A 17,292-nucleotide genomic window follows, 5' to 3' on the forward strand; every position below is an offset into this window, starting at 1 on the left:
CAGGGTGTGCCTGAGGGCTCTTGAAGGTGGCAGGGGTGTTCTGCCATTCTGTGGGGGATCCCGAGGCAAGGGCCCTGTGTTCCAGGCATGCCTTCGCCTGTTCAAGGATTTTGCAGAGGGGCACACAGACAATCAGAGACCCAGGCACACCTACAGGGCCCCACGCAGAAAGCCGCTTACACGCCCTTTTGCGCAGAGACTAACACACTCCGGTGCCCACTCACTTACCTCCTGACGCACACAAGCAGTGGTACGTGCGTACCTTTGAAGAGTTGTCTGTCATGCCCGCATTGAGTCTTCTCCAAGGGACAAAGGTCCTTGGGAAGCAGGTGCAGGGTAACGTTACCCACCCCCAGGGTACCGTTGGCCTGGGTCTTGTTCTCTGAGTACCTGGGTGGCGTTCTAAAGCATGCCTGTGATTGCTGCCCACTTCAGGTGCAGTCGCCAGGCATGGCTGGCCGTCGGCTGAGATGGGCAGACCTTCTTGGCGTGGTGTGAAGACTGGATGTGCGAGGAAATCCCGGAAGAAGTGCGACGGGCCCAGGGTGCTGAGCTTGGCCAGGGATCACTACGGATGGTACGCATTCCCCTGGCCCAACACGTGTCATTCATTGCATACCAGGGGTTCCTCGGACCAGCCGAGGAGCTCCAGAGTGGATGGACTGTTTTTCTTGCTGAGTGGCCTGGGGGCTGTGGATTCTCCATGCTGTTGGATGATGTCGAGGTCACTGGCTCCTCCTCGCAGCCGCCCAGCCTGTGCTGTTGGGTTCTTGCGGCGTCCCAGCACGTGCTCGGATCGATGATGACCCCCTCATATGCATTCCTTGGAAAATCTGAACAAAATGAGTGAGCACTCACTACCGTCTCCTCATCGAACCTGAGGTCCAGCACGTTGCCTCCCCTGGGGTTAGGGGATAGTCAGGGGTGAGGGCCAGCTTCCCCTCGTGGACACGCATGCAAACAGCCCACAGGGCGGCAGTATTGGAGAGGCTCGCGGCTGAGGGTCAGCCCGTGTCCACGCATTGGCTGGCTCATCCACGACTGCGAGGTGCTTGGTGACTGTGCAGTGAGGAATGGCGAGGCCGCCAGGCTGCCTGCTGGTGGTATGAGTCGGAGCATGTGCTGGCCTAGACCCAGTGAGCTCGAGGCTTGGAGAGGTGTGTTTTTGCCGGGTTCCCATATTGGAAGGGGCCCTTGTGGGAGCAGGGTGCTTTTCAAAGCCAAAGAGAGGAAGCTTGGGTGGTTTCTGAGTTGAGCCGGAGGCCAGGCACCTGTCGCTTCCTCACTTGGCTCGGTGAGGTTCTTGAGTGGCAGACGGGGTGGGATCGGGGTCAGGGCGGTGGGGACTGGGAGGCGGGATTGTTAGGTGGCGGTGGGAGGGGTTGAGGAATTAGGCCTCGGTGGTTCCCTTGGCAGGTCCTCGACTGCAACTGCTGGCACAGTGGTGGCGCCGATCGGGATACTGTGGACTGTGCCGAGGACTGAGTGCTACATTGAATCCTGTGAGACGGCCGATGGCCTAGACAGGAAGGTATGGGCACGGCGAGGCCCGGGGCAGTGTGACTTCTTGGACGAGCTGTCATCATGGTGCTGCAGGCGCTGTCCTCGGCTTCTCAAGGAGATCTCTAGTCCCTGAAGGGCTGCCTGTGGCTGGCTACGGAGAAGAGGGCTTTGGCGGTCCCTGTGGACGCGCTGCGCTGGTGCCTTTGGTGTAGCCGTGGGGGCCCCATGCCAGAGGAATGACACCAAAGAATGTCTTACAGGCGCCTCGAAGAGATCTACGTGCTCAGTAGTGGGGCCGGCCAGCTTAAGGAAAGGTGAAATCTGCGAAGCTTCCCTTTGGCCCCTGGTCAGGGAGTTGGCAAGGCGAAAGTGTATCTCCCGGAGGGCACGACATGGCCGTCCTTGGTGGCCCCGAGGCCTTTTGCAGGGCCCTCAGTTTACGGGAGGAAGCCCGGAGGTGTGGCTGAGATGGGGCAGTGGTTGTGGTGCCAGGTGTGTTGCCGTGGACAGCCACTTGCTCCCTGGGCAGGGTTCCTGGTCTGCTTGCGCGGCAGTGGGCTTCTGTTTGAAGTGTGTGTCTCGTCCTCTTGGTTGGCACCTTGTATCTCTGTGAGGTCCTTGGTGGTGTTGCTATGTAGGAGAAGAGGCGTGCGGTCACCTGGCATGCGGTGGACTTCGTCGCCACCGCCATGGTTGCTGACTGTCTTCCCTGGTGCTCAGTGTGCCCCGTGTGGGCATCGCGTCTGAGGTTTGCTGTCGGAGTGAGTCGCCCTGCGGGCAGGAGATGGGAACTTTGCACAAGGGCTCGAGCGTTTGAGCGTTTCTTCGGGGTCAGGGCTGTAGATCCGGTGAGCCGTGGAGCTGCCTGGACCTGGCCGGGACTGTAGGCTGGTGTCCGAGGAGTTCGACTCCCGGTCATGGTGTCTGAAGACCACCACTTCCCATAGTCAGCTTTCCCACGCGTCTCTGGATAGGAATTTGGCTTAGTTGGCTGGAAGAGGCACCTGGCCTTGAAGTCCTTTAGTGCCTTTGAGAAGAAGGCAGGCTGCATCTTCCCTGTAGCCATGTGTAGGGCGAAGACAAAGGCCTTCATGTGCGAGGTACCGTTGTCCCCAGTGGCATGGGCTCTGGCTGTCAAGGGCACATCAGGTGTGCTAGGAGCTGGCGGGGTCTCCACGACTCTGGGGCCATCACTCCCATGGGTGAGAGGCCGGCCCCCATCGAGTCTATGTGCTCTGGTCAGAAGGCAAGGTTGTTGGAGATCGGGAGCCCGGTGCTGGTTGCAGCAGCCCTTCAAGTTCAGGGTGTGCCTGAGGGCTCTTGAAGGTGGCAGGGGTGTTCTGCCATTCTGTGGGGGATCCCGAGGCAAGGGCCCTGTGTTCCAGGCATGCCTTCGCCTGTTCAAGGACTTTGCAGAGGGGCACACAGACAATCAGAGACCCAGGCACACCTACAGGGCCCCACGCAGAAAGCCGCTTAGACGCCCTTTTGCGCAGAGACTAACACACTCCGGTGCCCACTCACTTACCTCCTGATGCACACAAGCAGTGGTACGTGCGTACCTTTGAAGAGTTGTCTGTCATGCCCGCATTGAGTCTTCTCCAAGGGACAAAGGTCCTTGGGAAGCAGGTGCAGGGTAACGTTACCCACCCCCAGGGTACCGTTGGCCTGGGTCTTGTTCTCTGAGTACCTGGGTGGCGTTCTAAAGCATGCCTGTGATTGCTGCCCACTTCTCAGGTGCAGTCGCCAGGCACGGCTGGCCGTCGGCTGAGATGGGCAGACCTTCTTGGCGTGGTGTGAAGACTGGATGTGCGAGGAAATCCCGGAAGAAGTGCGACGGGCCCAGGATGCTGAGCTTGGCCAGGGATCACTACGGATGGTACGCATTCCCCTGGCCCAACACGTGTCATTCATTGCATACCAGGGGTTCCTCGGACCCGCCGAGGAGCTCCAGAGTGGATGGGCTGTTTCTCTTGCTGAGTGGCCTGGGGGCTGTGGATTCTCCATGCTGTTGGATGATGTCGAGGTCACTGGCTCCTCCTCGCAGCCGCCCAGCCTGTGCTGTTGGGTTCTTGCGGCGTCCCAGCACGTGCTCGGATCGATGATGACCCCCTCATATGCATTCCTTGGAAAATCTGAACAAAATGAGTGAGCACTCACTACCGTCTCCTCATCGAACCTGAGGTCCAGCACGTTGCCTCCCCTGGGGTTAGGGGATAGTCAGGGGTGAGGGCCAGCTTCCCCTTGTGGACACGCATGCAAACAGCACACAGGGCGGCAGTATTGGAGAGGCTCGCGGCTGAGGGTCGGCCCGTGTCCACGCATTGGCTGGCTCATCCACGACTGCGAGGTGCTTGGTGACTGTGCAGTGAGGGATGGCGAGGCCGCCAGGCTGCCTGCTGGTGGTATGAGTCGGAGCATGTGCTGGCCTAGACCCAGTGAGCTCGAGGCTTGGAGAGGTGTGTTTTTGCCGGGTTCCCATATTGGAAGGGGCCCTTGTGGGAGCAGGGTGCTTTTCAAAGCCAAAGAGAGGAAGCTTGGGTGGTTTCTGAGTTGAGCCGGAGGCCAGGCACCTGTCGCTTGCTCACTTGGCTCGGTGAGGTTCTTGAGTGGCAGACGGGGTGGGATCGGGGTCAGGGCGGTGGGGACCGGGAGGCGGGATTGTTAGGTGGCGGTGGGAGGGGTTGAGGAATTAGGCCTCGGTGGTTCCCTTGGCAGGTCCTCGACTGCAACTGCTGGCACAGTGGTGGCGCCGATCGGGATACTGTGGACTGTGCCGAGGACTGAGTGCTACATTGAATCCTGTGAGATGGCCGATGGCCTAGACAGGACGGTATGGGCATGGCGAGGCCCGGGGCAGTGTGACTTCTTGGACGGGCTGTCATCATGGTGCTGCAGGCGCTGTCCTCGGCTTCTCAAGGAGATCTCTAGTCCCTGAAGGGCTGCCTGTGGCTGGCTACGGAGAAGAGGGCTTTGGCGGTCCCTGTGGACGCGCTGCGCTGGTGCCTTTGGTGTAGCCCTGGGGGCCCCATGCCAGAGGAATGACACCAAAGAATGTCTTACAGGCGCCTCGAAGAGATCTACGTGCTCAGTAGTGGGGCCGGCCAGCTTAAGGAAAGGTGAAATCTGCGAAGCTTCCCTTTGGCCCCTGGTCAGGGAGTTGGCAAGGCGAAAGTGTATCTCCCGGAGGGCACGACATGGCCGTCCTTGGTGGCCCCGAGGCCTTTTGCAGGGCCCTCAGTTTACGGGAGGAAGCCCGGAGGTGTGGCTGAGATGGGGCAGTGGTTGTGGTGCCAGGTGTGTTGCCGTGGACAGCCACTTGCTCCCTGGGCAGGGTTCCTGGTCTGCTTGCGCGGCAGTGGGCTTCTGTTTGAAGTGTGTGTCTCGTCCTCTTGGTTGGCACCTTGTATCTCTGTGAGGTCCTTGGTGGTGTTGCTATGTAGGAGAAGAGGCGTGCGGTCACCTGGCATGCGGTGGACTTCGTCGCCACCGCCATGGTTGCTGACTGTCTTCCCTGGTGCTCAGTGTGCCCCGTGTGGGCATCGCATCTGAGGTTTGCTGTCGGAGTGAGTCGCCCTGCGGGCAGGAGATGGGAACTTTGCACAAGGGCTCGAGCGTTTGAGCGTTTCTTCGGGGGTCAGGGCTGTAGATCCGGTGGGCCGTGGAGCTGCCTGGACCAGGCCGGGACTGTAGGCTGGTGTCCGAGGAGTTCGACTCCCGGTCATGGTGTCTGAAGACCACCACTTCCCATAGTCAGCTTTCCCACGCGTCTCTGGATAGGAATTTGGCTTAGTTGGCTGGAAGAGGCACCTGGCCTTGAAGTCCTTTAGTGCCTTTGAGAAGAAGGCAGGCTGCATCTTCCCTGTAGCCATGTGTAGGGCGAAGACAAAGGCCTTCATGTGCGAGGTACCGTTGTCCCCAGTGGCATGGGCTCTGGCTGTCAAGGGCACATCAGGTGTGCTAGGAGCTGGCGGGGTCTCCACGACTCTGGGGCCATCACTCCCATGGGTGAGAGGCCGGCCCCCATCGAGTCTATGTGCTCTGGTCAGAAGGCAAGGTTGTTGGAGATCGGGAGCCCGGTGCTGGTTGCAGCAGCCCTTCAAGTTCAGGGTGTGCCTGAGGGCTCTTGAAGGTGGCAGGGGTGTTCTGCCATTCTGTGGGGGATCCCGAGGCAAGGGCCCTGTGTTCCAGGCATGCCTTCGCCTGTTCAAGGACTTTGCAGAGGGGCACACAGACAATCAGAGACCCAGGCACACCTACAGGGCCCCACGCAGAAAGTCGCTTTGACGCCCTTTTGCGCAGAGACTAATACACTCTGGTGCCCACTCACTTACCTCCTGACGCACACAAGCGCTGGTACGTGCGTACCTTTGAAGAGTTGTCTGTCATGCCCGCATTGAGTCTTCTCCAAGGGACAAAGGTCCTTGGGAAGCAGGTGCAGGGTAACGTTACCCACCCCCAGGGTACCGTTGGCCTGGGTCTTGTTCTCTGAGTACCTGGGTGGCGTTCTAAAGCATGCCTGTGATTGCTGCCCACTTCTCAGGTGCAGTCGCCAGGCACGGCTGGCCGTCGGCTGAGATGGGCAGACCTTCTTGGCGTGGTGTGAAGACTGGATGTGCGAGGAAATCCCGGAAGAAGTGCGACGGGCCCAGGGTGCTGAGCTTGGCCAGGGATCACTACGGATGGTACGCATTTCCCTGGCCCAACACGTGTCATTCATTGCATACCAGGGGTTCCTCGGACCCGCCGAGGAGCTCCAGAGTGGATGGGCTGTTTCTCTTGCTGAGTGGCCTGGGGGCTGTGGATTCTCCATGCTGTTGGATGATGTCGAGGTCACTGGCTCCTCCTCGCAGCCGCCCAGCCTGTGCTGTTGGGTTCTTGCGGCGTCCCAGCACGTGCTCGGATCGATGATGACCCCCTCATATGCATTCCTTGGAAAATCTGAACAAAATGAGTGAGCACTCACTACCGTCTCCTCATCGAACCTGAGGTCCAGCACGTTGCCTCCCCTGGGGTTAGGGGATAGTCAGGGGTGAGGGCCAGCTTCCCCTTGTGGACACGCATGCAAACAGCACACAGGGCGGCAGTATTGGAGAGGCTCGCGGCTGAGGGTCGGCCCGTGTCCACGCATTGGCTGGCTCATCCACGACTGCGAGGTGCTTGGTGACTGTGCAGTGAGGGATGGCGAGGCCGCCAGGCTGCCTGCTGGTGGTATGAGTCGGAGCATGTGCTGGCCTAGACCCAGTGAGCTCGAGGCTTGGAGAGGTGTGTTTTTGCCGGGTTCCCATATTGGAAGGGGCCCTTGTGGGAGCAGGGTGCTTTTCAAAGCCAAAGAGAGGAAGCTTGGGTGGTTTCTGAGTTGAGCCGGAGGCCAGGCACCTGTCGCTTGCTCACTTGGCTCGGTGAGGTTCTTGAGTGGCAGACGGGGTGGGATCGGGGTCAGGGCGGTGGGGACCGGGAGGCGGGATTGTTAGGTGGCGGTGGGAGGGGTTGAGGAATTAGGCCTCGGTGGTTCCCTTGGCAGGTCCTCGACTGCAACTGCTGGCACAGTGGTGGCGCCGATCGGGATACTGTGGACTGTGCCGAGGACTGAGTGCTACATTGAATCCTGTGAGACGGCCCATGGCCTAGACAGGAAGGTATGGGCACGGCGAGGCCCGGGGCAGTGTGACTTCTTGGACGGGCTGTCATCATGGTGCTGCAGGCGCTGTCCTCGGCTTCTCAAGGAGATCTCTAGTCCCTGAAGGGCTGCCTGTGGCTGGCTACGGAGAAGAGGGCTTTGGCGGTCCCTGTGGACGCGCTGCGCTGGTGCCTTTGGTGTAGCCGTGGGGGCCCCATGCCAGAGGAATGACACCAAAGAATGTCTTACAGGCGCCTCGAAGAGATCTACGTGCTCAGTAGTGGGGCCGGCCAGCTTAAGGAAAGGTGAAATCTGCGAAGCTTCCCTTTGGCCCCTGGTCAGGGAGTTGGCAAGGCGAAAGTGTATCTCCCGGAGGGCACGACATGGCCGTCCTTGGTGGCCCCGAGGCCTTTTGCAGGGCCCTCAGTTTACGGGAGGAAGCCCGGAGGTGTGGCTGAGATGGGGCAGTGGTTGTGGTGCCAGGTGTGTTGCCGTGGACAGCCACTTGCTCCCTGGGCAGGGTTCCTGGTCTGCTTGCGCGGCAGTGGGCTTCTGTTTGAAGTGTGTGTCTCGTCCTCTTGGTTGGCACCTTGTATCTCTGTGAGGTCCTTGGTGGTGTTGCTATGTAGGAGAAGAGGCGTGCGGTCACCTGGCATGCGGTGGACTTCGTCGCCACCGCCATGGTTGCTGACTGTCTTCCCTGGTGCTCAGTGTGCCCCGTGTGGGCATCGCGTCTGAGGTTTGCTGTCGGAGTGAGTCGCCCTGCGGGCAGGAGATGGGAACTTTGCACAAGGGCTGGAGCGTTTGAGCGTTTCTTCGGGGGTCAGGGCTGTAGATGCGGTGGGCCGTGGAGCTGCCTGGACCTGGCCGGGACTGTAGGCTGGTGTCCGAGGAGTTCGACTCCCGGTCATGGTGTCTGAAGACCACCACTTCCCATAGTCAGCTTTCCCACGCGTCTCTGGATAGGAATTTGGCTTAGTTGGCTGGAAGAGGCACCTGGCCTTGAAGTCCTTTAGTGCCTTTGAGAAGAAGGCAGGCTGCATCTTCCCTGTAGCCGTGTGTAGGGCGGAGACAAAGGCCTTCATGTGCGAGGTACCGTTGTCCCCAGTGGCATGGGCTCTGGCTGTCAAGGGCACATCAGGTGTGCTAGGAGCTGGCGGGGTCTCCACGACTCTGGGGCCATCACTCCCATGGGTGAGAGGCCGGCCCCCATCGAGTCTATGTGCTCTGGTCAGAAGGCAAGGTTGTTGGAGATCGGGAGCCCGGTGCTGGTTGCAGCAGCCCTTCAAGTTCAGGGTGTGCCTGAGGGCTCTTGAAGGTGGCAGGGGTGTTCTGCCATTCTGTGGGGGATCCCGAGGCAAGGGCCCTGTGTTCCAGGCATGCCTTCGCCTGTTCAAGGACTTTGCAGAGGGGCACACAGACAATCAGAGACCCAGGCACACCTACAGGGCCCCACGCAGAAAGCCGCTTTGACGCCCTTTTGCGCAGAGACTAACACACTCCGGTGCCCACTCACTTACCTCCTGACGCACACAAGCACTGGTACGTGTGTACCTTTGAAGAGTTGTCTGTCATGCCCGCATTGAGTCTTCTCCAAGGGACAAAGGTCCTTGGGAAGCAGGTGCAGGGTAACGTTACCCACCCCCAGGGTACCGTTGGCCTGGGTCTTGTTCTCTGAGTACCTGGGTGGCGTTCTAAAGCATGCCTGTGATTGCTGCCCACTTCTCAGGTGCAGTCGCCAGGCACGGCTGGCCGTCGGCTGAGATGGGCAGACCTTCTTGGCGTGGTGTGAAGACTGGATGTGCGAGGAAATCCCGGAAGAAGTGCGACGGGCCCAGGGTGCTGAGCTTGGCCAGGGATCACTACGGATGGTACGCATTCCCCTGGCCCAACACGTGTCATTCATTGCATACCAGGGGTTCCTCGGACCCGCCGAGGAGCTCCAGAGTGGATGGGCTGTTTCTCTTGCTGAGTGGCCTGGGGGCTGTGGATTCTCCATGCTGTTGGATGATGTCGAGGTCACTGGCTCCTCCTCGCAGCCGCCCAGCCTGTGCTGTTGGGTTCTTGCGGCGTCCCAGCACGTGCTCGGATCGATGATGACCCCCTCATATGCATTCCTTGGAAAATCTGAACAAAATGAGTGAGCACTCACTACCGTCTCCTCATCGAACCTGAGGTCCAGCACGTTGCCTCCCCTGGGGTTAGGGGATAGTCAGGGGTGAGGGCCAGCTTCCCCTTGTGGACACGCATGCAAACAGCACACAGGGCGGCAGTATTGGAGAGGCTCGCGGCTGAGGGTCGGCCCGTGTCCACGCATTGGCTGGCTCATCCACGACTGCGAGGTGCTTGGTGACGGTGCAGTGAGGGATGGCGAGGCCGCCAGGCTGCCTGCTGGTGGTATGAGTCGGAGCATGTGCTGGCCTAGACCCAGTGAGCTCGAGGCTTGGAGAGGTGTGTTTTTGCCGGGTTCCCATATTGGATGGGGCCCTTGTGGGAGCAGGGTGCTTTTCAAAGCCAAAGAGAGGAAGCTTGGGTGGTTTCTGAGTTGAGCCGGAGGCCAGGCACCTGTCGCTTGCTCACTTGGCTCGGTGAGGTTCTTGAGTGGCAGACGGGGTGGGATCGGGGTCAGGGCGGTGGGGACCGGGAGGCGGGATTGTTAGGTGGCGGTGGGAGGGGTTGAGGAATTAGGCCTCGGTGGTTCCCTTGGCAGGTCCTCGACTGCAACTGCTGGCACAGTGGTGGCGCCGATCGGGATACTGTGGACTGTGCCGAGGACTGAGTGCTACATTGAATCCTGTGAGATGGCCTATGGCCTAGACAGGACGGTATGGGCATGGCGAGGCCCGGGGCAGTGTGACTTCTTGGACGGGCTGTCATCATGGTGCTGCAGGCGCTGTCCTCGGCTTCTCAAGGAGATCTCTAGTCCCTGAAGGGCTGCCTGTGGCTGGCTACGGAGAAGAGGGCTTTGGCGGTCCCTGTGGACGCGCTGCGCTGGTGCCTTTGGTGTAGGCCTGGGGGCCCCATGCCAGAGGAATGACACCAAAGAATGTCTTCCAGGCGCCTCGAAGAGATCTACGTGCTCAGTAGTGGGGCCGGCCAGCTTAAGGAAAGGTGAAATCTGCGAAGCTTCCCTTTGGCCCCTGGTCAGGGAGTTGGCAAGGCGAAAGTGTATCTCCCGGAGGGCACGACATGGCCGTCCTTGGTGGCCCCGAGGCCTTTTGCAGGGCCCTCAGTTTACGGGAGGAAGCCCGGAGGTGTGGCTGAGATGGGGCAGTGGTTGTGGTGCCAGGTGTGTTGCCGTGGACAGCCACTTGCTCCCTGCGCAGGGTTCCTGGTCTGCTTGCGCGGCAGTGGGCTTCTGTTTGAAGTGTGTGTCTCGTCCTCTTGGTTGGCACCTTGTATCTCTGTGAGGTCCTTGGGGGTGTTGCTATGTAGGAGAAGAGGCGTGCGGTCACCTGGCATGCGGTGGACTTCGTCGCCACCGCCATGGTTGCTGACTGTCTTCCCTGGTGCTCAGTGTGCCCCGTGTGGGCATCGCGTCTGAGGTTTGCTGTCGGAGTGAGTCGCCCTGCGGGCAGGAGATGGGAACTTTGCACAAGGGCTGGAGCGTTTGAGCGTTTCTTCGGGGGTCAGGGCTGTAGATCCGGTGGGCCGTGGAGCTGCCTGGACCTGGCCGGGACTGTAGGCTGGTGTCCGAGGAGTTCGACTCCCGGTCATGGTGTCTGAAGACCACCACTTCCCATAGTCAGCTTTCCCACGCGTCTCTGGATAGGAATTTGGCTTAGTTGGCTGGAAGAGGCACCTGGCCTTGAAGTCCTTTAGTGCCTTTGAGAAGAAGGCAGGCTGCATCTTCCCTGTAGCCATGTGTAGGGCGGAGACAAAGGCCTTCATGTGCGAGGTACCGTTGTCCCCAGTGGCATGGGCTCTGGCTGTCAAGGGCACATCAGGTGTGCTAGGAGCTGGCGGGGTCTCCACGACTCTGGGGCCATCACTCCCATGGGTGAGAGGCCGGCCCCCATCGAGTCTATGTGCTCTGGTCAGAAGGCAAGGTTGTTGGAGATCGGGAGCCCGGTGCTGGTTGCAGCAGCCCTTCAAGTTCAGGGTGTGCCTGAGGGCTCTTGAAGGTGGCAGGGGTGTTCTGCCATTCTGTGGGGGATCCCGAGGCAAGGGCCCTGTGTTCCAGGCATGCCTTCGCCTGTTCAAGGACTTTGCAGAGGGGCACACAGACAATCAGAGACCCAGGCACACCTACAGGGCCCCACGCAGAAAGCCGCTTAGACGCCCTTTTGCGCAGAGACTAACACACTCCGGTGCCCACTCACTTACCTCCTGACGCACACAAGCACTGGTACGTGCGTACCTTTGAAGAGTTGTCTGTCATGCCCGCATTGAGTCTTCTCCAAGGGACAAAGGTCCTTGGGAAGCAGGTGCAGGGTAACGTTACCCACCCCCAGGGTACCGTTGGCCTGGGTCTTGTTCTCTGAGTACCTGGGTGGCGTTCTAAAGCATGCCTGTGATTGCTGCCCACTTCTCAGGTGCAGTCGCCAGGCACGGCTGGCCGTCGGCTGAGATGGGCAGACCTTCTTGGCGTGGTGTGAAGACTGGATGTGCGAGGAAATCCCGGAAGAAGTGCGACGGGCCCAGGGTGCTGAGCTTGGCCAGGGATCACTACGGATGGTACGCATTCCCCTGGCCCAACACGTGTCATTCATTGCATACCAGGGGTTCCTCGGACCCGCCGAGGAGCTCCAGAGTGGATGGACTGTTTCTCTTGCTGAGTGGCCTGGGGGCTGTGGATTCTCCATGCTGTTGGATGATGTCGAGGTCACTGGCTCCTCCTCGCAGCCGCCCAGCCTGTGCTGTTGGGTTCTTGCGGCGTCCCAGCACGTGCTCGGATCGATGATGACCCCCTCGTATGCATTCCTTGGAAAATCTGAACAAAATGAGTGAGCACTCACTACCGTCTCCTCATCGAACCTGAGGTCCAGCACGTTGCCTCCCCTGGGGTTAGGGGATAGTCAGGGGTGAGGGCCAGCTTCCCCTTGTGGACACGCATGCAAACAGCACACAGGGCGGCAGTATTGGAGAGGCTCGCGGCTGAGGGTCGGCCCGTGTCCACGCATTGGCTGGCTCATCCACGACTACGAGGTGCTTGGTGACGGTGCAGTGAGGGATGGCGAGGCCGCCAGGCTGCCTGCTGGTGGTATGAGTCGGAGCATGTGCTGGCCTAGACCCAGTGAGCTCGAGGCTTGGAGAGGTGTGTTTTTGCCGGGTTCCCATATTGGATGGGGCCCTTGTGGGAGCAGGGTGCTTTTCAAAGCCAAAGAGAGGAAGCTTGGGTGGTTTCTGAGTTGAGCCCGAGGCCAGGCACCTGTCGCTTCCTCACTTGGCTCGGTGAGGTTCTTGAGTGGCAGACGGGGTGGGATCGGGGTCCGGGCAGTGGGGACCGGGAGGCGGGATTGTTAGGTGGCGGTGGGAGGGGTTGAGGAATTAGGCCTCGGTGGTTCCCTTGGCAGGTCCTCGACTGCAACTGCTGGCACAGTGGTGGCGCCGATCGGGATACTGTGGACTGTGCCGAGGACTGAGTGCTACATTGAATCCTGTGAGATGGCCTATGGCCTAGACAGGACGGTATGGGCATGGCGAGGCCCGGGGCAGTGTGACTTCTTGGACGGGCTGTCATCATGGTTCTGCAGGCGCTGTCCTCGGCTTCTCAAGGAGATCTCTAGTCCCTGAAGGGCTGCCTGTGGCTGGCTACGGAGAAGAGGGCTTTGGCGGTCCCTGTGGACGCACTGCGCTGGTGCCTTTGGTGTAGGCCTGGGGGCCCCATGCCAGAGGAATGACACCAAAGAATGTCTTCCAGGCGCCTCGAAGAGATCTACGTGCTCAGTAGTGGGGCCGGCCAGCTTAAGGAAAGGTGAAATCTGCGAAGCTTCCCTTTGGCCCCTGGTCAGGGAGTTGGCAAGGCGAAAGTGTATCTCCCGGAGGGCACGACATGGCCGTCCTTGGTGGCCCCGAGGCCTTTTGCAGGGCCCTCAGTTTACGGGAGGAAGCCCGGAGGTGTGGCTGAGATGGGGCAGTGGTTGTGGTGCCAGGTGTGTTGCCGTGGACAGCCACTTGCTCCCTGCGCAGGGTTCCTGGTCTGCTTGCGCGGCAGTGGGCTTCTGTTTGAAGTGTGTGTCTCGTCCTCTTGGTTGGCACCTTGTATCTCTGTGAGGTCCTTGGTGGTGTTGCTATGTAGGAGAAGAGGCGTGCGGTCACCTGGCATGCGGTGGACTTCGTCGCCACCGCCATGGTTGCTGACTGTCTTCCCTGGTGCTCAGTGTGCCCCGTGTGGGCATCGCGTCTGAGGTTTGCTGTCGGAGTGAGTCGCCCTGCGGGCAGGAGATGGGAACTTTGCACAAGGGCTGGAGCGTTTGAGCGTTTCTTCGGGGGTCAGGGCTGTAGACCCGGTGGGCCGTGGAGCTGCCTGGACCTGGCCGGGACTGTAGGCTGGTGTCCGAGGAGTTCGACTCCCGGTCATGGTGTCTGAAGACCACCACTTCCCATAGTCAGCTTTCCCACGCGTCTCTGGATAGGAATTTGGCTTAGTTGGCTGGAAGAGGCACCTGGCCTTGAAGTCCTTTAGTGCCTTTGAGAAGAAGGCAGGCTGCATCTTCCCTGTAGCCATGTGTAGGGCGGAGACAAAGGCCTTCATGTGCGAGGTACCGTTGTCCCCAGTGGCATGGGCTCTGGCTGTCAAGGGCACATCAGGTGTGCTAGGAGCTGGCGGGGTCTCCACGACTCTGGGGCCATCACTCCCATGGGTGAGAGGCCGGCCCCCATCGAGTCTATGTGCTCTGGTCAGAAGGCAAGGTTGTTGGAGATCGGGAGCCCGGTGCTGGTTGCAGCAGCCCTTCAAGTTCAGGGTGTGCCTGAGGGCTCTTGAAGGTGGCAGGGGTGTTCTGCCATTCTGTGGGGGATCCCGAGGCAAGGGCCCTGTGTTCCAGGCATGCCTTCGCCTGTTCAAGGACTTTGCAGAGGGGCACACAGACAATCAGAGACCCAGGCACACCTACAGGGCCCCACGCAGAAAGCCGCTTAGACGCCCTTTTGCGCAGAGACTAACACACTCCGGTGCCCACTCACTTACCTCCTGACGCACACAAGCAGTGGTACGTGCGTACCTTTGAAGAGTTGTCTGTCATGCCCGCATTGAGTCTTCTCCAAGGGACAAAGGTCCTTGGGAAGCAGGTGCAGGGTAACGTTACCCACCCCCAGGGTACCGTTGGCCTGGGTCTTGTTCTCTGAGTACCTGGGTGGCGTTCTAAAGCATGCCTGTGATTGCTGCCCACTTCTCAGGTGCAGTCGCCAGGCACGGCTGGCCGTCGGCTGAGATGGGCAGACCTTCTTGGCGTGGTGTGAAGACTGGATGTGCGAGGAAATCCCGGAAGAAGTGCGACGGGCCCAGGGTGCTGAGCTTGGCCAGGGATCACTACGGATGGTACGCATTCCCCTGGCCCAACACGTGTCATTCATTGCATACCAGGGGTTCCTCGGACCCGCCGAGGAGCTCCAGAGTGGATGGACTGTTTCTCTTGCTGAGTGGCCTGGGGGCTGTGGATTCTCCATGCTGTTGGATGATGTCGAGGTCACTGGCTCCTCCTCGCAGCCGCCCAGCCTGTGCTGTTGGGTTCTTGCGGCGTCCCAGCACGTGCTCGGATCGATGATGACCCCCTCATATGCATTCCTTGGAAAATCTGAACAAAATGAGTGAGCACTCACTACCGTCTCCTCATCGAACCTGAGGTCCAGCACGTTGCCTCCCCTGGGGTTAGGGGATAGTCAGGGGTGAGGGCCAGCTTCCCCTTGTGGACACGCATGCAAACAGCACACAGGGCGGCAGTATTGGAGAGGCTCGCGGCTGAGGGTCGGCCCGTGTCCACGCATTGGCTGGCTCATCCACGACTGCGAGGTGCTTGGTGACGGTGCAGTGAGGGATGGCGAGGCCGCCAGGCTGCCTGCTGGTGGTATGAGTCGGAGCATGTGCTGGCCTAGACCCAGTGAGCTCGAGGCTTGGAGAGGTGTGTTTTTGCCGGGTTCCCATATTGGATGGGGCCCTTGTGGGAGCAGGGTGCTTTTCAAAGCCAAAGAGAGGAAGCTTGGGTGGTTTCTGAGTTGAGCCGGAGGCCAGGCACCTGTCGCTTGCTCACTTGGCTCGGTGAGGTTCTTGAGTGGCAGACGGGGTGGGATCGGGGTCAGGGCGGTGGGGACCGGGAGGCGGGATTGTTAGGTGGCGGTGGGAGGGGTTGAGGAATTAGGCCTCGGTGGTTCCCTTGGCAGGTCCTCGACTGCAACTGCTGGCACAGTGGTGGCGCCGATCGGGATACTGTGGACTGTGCCGAGGACTGAGTGCTACATTGAATCCTGTGAGATGGCCTATGGCCTAGACAGGACGGTATGGGCATGGCGAGGCCCGGGGCAGTGTGACTTCTTGGACGGGCTGTCATCATGGTGCTGCAGGCGCTGTCCTCGGCTTCTCAAGGAGATCTCTAGTCCCTGAAGGGCTGCCTGTGGCTGGCTACGGAGAAGAGGGCTTTGGCGGTCCCTGTGGACGCGCTGCGCTGGTGCCTTTGGTGTAGGCCTGGGGGCCCCATGCCAGAGGAATGACACCAAAGAATGTCTTCCAGGTGCCTCGAAGAGATCTACGTGCTCAGTAGTGGGGCCGGCCAGCTTAAGGAAAGGTGAAATCTGCGAAGCTTCCCTTTGGCCCCTGGTCAGGGAGTTGGCAAGGCGAAAGTGTATCTCCCGGAGGGCACGACATGGCCGTCCTTGGTGGCCCCGAGGCCTTTTGCAGGGCCCTCAGTTTACGGGAGGAAGCCCGGAGGTGTGGCTGAGATGGGGCAGTGGTTGTGGTGCCAGGTGTGTTGCCGTGGACAGCCACTTGCTCCCTGGGCAGGGTTCCTGGTCTGCTTGCGCGGCAGTGGGCTTCTGTTTGAAGTGTGTGTCTCGTCCTCTTGGTTGGCACCTTGTATCTCTGTGAGGTCCTTGGGGGTGTTGCTATGTAGGAGAAGAGGCGTGCGGTCACCTGGCATGCGGTGGACTTCGTCGCCACCGCCATGGTTGCTGACTGTCTTCCCTGGTGCTCAGTGTGCCCCGTGTGGGCATCGCGTCTGAGGTTTGCTGTCGGAGTGAGTCGCCCTGCGGGCAGGAGATGGGAACTTTGCACAAGGGCTGGAGCGTTTGAGCGTTTCTTCGGGGGTCAGGGCTGTAGATCCGGTGGGCCGTGGAGCTGCCTGGACCTGGCCGGGACTGTAGGCTGGTGTCCGAGGAGTTCGACTCCCGGTCATGGTGTCTGAAGACCACCACTTCCCATAGTCAGCTTTCCCACGCGTCTCTGGATAGGAATTTGGCTTAGTTGGCTGGAAGAGGCACCTGGCCTTGAAGTCCTTTAGTGCCTTTGAGAAGAAGGCAGGCTGCATCTTCCCTGTAGCCATGTGTAGGGCGGAGACAAAGGCCTTCATGTGCGAGGTACCGTTGTCCCCAGTGGCATGGGCTCTGGCTGTCAAGGGCACATCAGGTGTGCTAGGAGCTGGCGGGGTCTCCACGACTCTGGGGCCATCACTCCCATGGGTGAGAGGCCGGCCCCCATCGAGTCTATGTGCTCTGGTCAGAAGGCAAGGTTGTTGGAGATCGGGAGCCCGGTGCTGGTTGCAGCAGCCCTTCAAGTTCAGGGTGTGCCTGAGGGCTCTTGAAGGTGGCAGGGGTGTTCTGCCATTCTGTGGGGGATCCCGAGGCAAGGGCCCTGTGTTCCAGGCATGCCTTCGCCTGTTCAAGGACTTTGCAGAGGGGCACACAGACAATCAGAGACCCAGGCACACCTACAGGGCCCCACGCAGAAAGCCGCTTAGACGCCCTTTTGCGCAGAGACTAACACACTCCGGTGCCCACTCACTTACCTCCTGACGCACACAAGCACTGGTACGTGCGTACCTTTGAAGAGTTGTCTGTCATGCCCGCATTGAGTCTTCTCCAAGGGACAAAGGTCCTTGGGAAGCAGGTGCAGGGTAACGTTACCCACCCCCAGGGTACCGTTGGCCTGGGTCTTGTTCTCTGAGTACCTGGGTGGCGTTCTAAAGCATGCCTGTGATTGCTGCCCACTTCTCAGGTGCAGTCGCCAGGCACGGCTG

General features: G+C 60.1%; 6 non-coding genes across 6 annotated transcripts; all 6 read left to right on the forward strand.

Annotated features, from left to right (window-relative positions):
- Positions 1-793: 793 nt before the first annotated feature.
- Positions 794-886, forward strand: LOC130847119 (small nucleolar RNA SNORD116). The gene has a single exon (XR_009051911.1). It is a non-coding gene; the product is annotated as a small nucleolar RNA SNORD116 (small nucleolar RNA).
- A 2,712-nt stretch (positions 887-3,598) lies between these two features.
- Positions 3,599-3,691, forward strand: LOC130847120 (small nucleolar RNA SNORD116). Its single transcript, XR_009051912.1, has one exon. It is a non-coding gene; the product is annotated as a small nucleolar RNA SNORD116 (small nucleolar RNA).
- A 2,713-nt stretch (positions 3,692-6,404) lies between these two features.
- LOC130847121 (small nucleolar RNA SNORD116) lies at positions 6,405-6,497 on the forward strand. The gene has a single exon (XR_009051913.1). It is a non-coding gene; the product is annotated as a small nucleolar RNA SNORD116 (small nucleolar RNA).
- Positions 6,498-9,210: 2,713 nt separating this feature from the next.
- On the forward strand, positions 9,211-9,303 carry LOC130847123 (small nucleolar RNA SNORD116). Its single transcript, XR_009051915.1, has one exon. It is a non-coding gene; the product is annotated as a small nucleolar RNA SNORD116 (small nucleolar RNA).
- A 2,713-nt stretch (positions 9,304-12,016) lies between these two features.
- Positions 12,017-12,109, forward strand: LOC130847203 (small nucleolar RNA SNORD116). The gene has a single exon (XR_009051994.1). It is a non-coding gene; the product is annotated as a small nucleolar RNA SNORD116 (small nucleolar RNA).
- Positions 12,110-14,822: 2,713 nt separating this feature from the next.
- On the forward strand, positions 14,823-14,915 carry LOC130847124 (small nucleolar RNA SNORD116). The gene has a single exon (XR_009051916.1). It is a non-coding gene; the product is annotated as a small nucleolar RNA SNORD116 (small nucleolar RNA).
- The last annotated feature ends 2,377 nt before the right edge of the window (positions 14,916-17,292 follow it).

This window comes from Hippopotamus amphibius, chromosome 2, assembly GCF_030028045.1.
Source record: "Hippopotamus amphibius kiboko isolate mHipAmp2 chromosome 2, mHipAmp2.hap2, whole genome shotgun sequence".
NCBI classification, from domain to species: Eukaryota; Metazoa; Chordata; class Mammalia; order Artiodactyla; family Hippopotamidae; genus Hippopotamus; species Hippopotamus amphibius.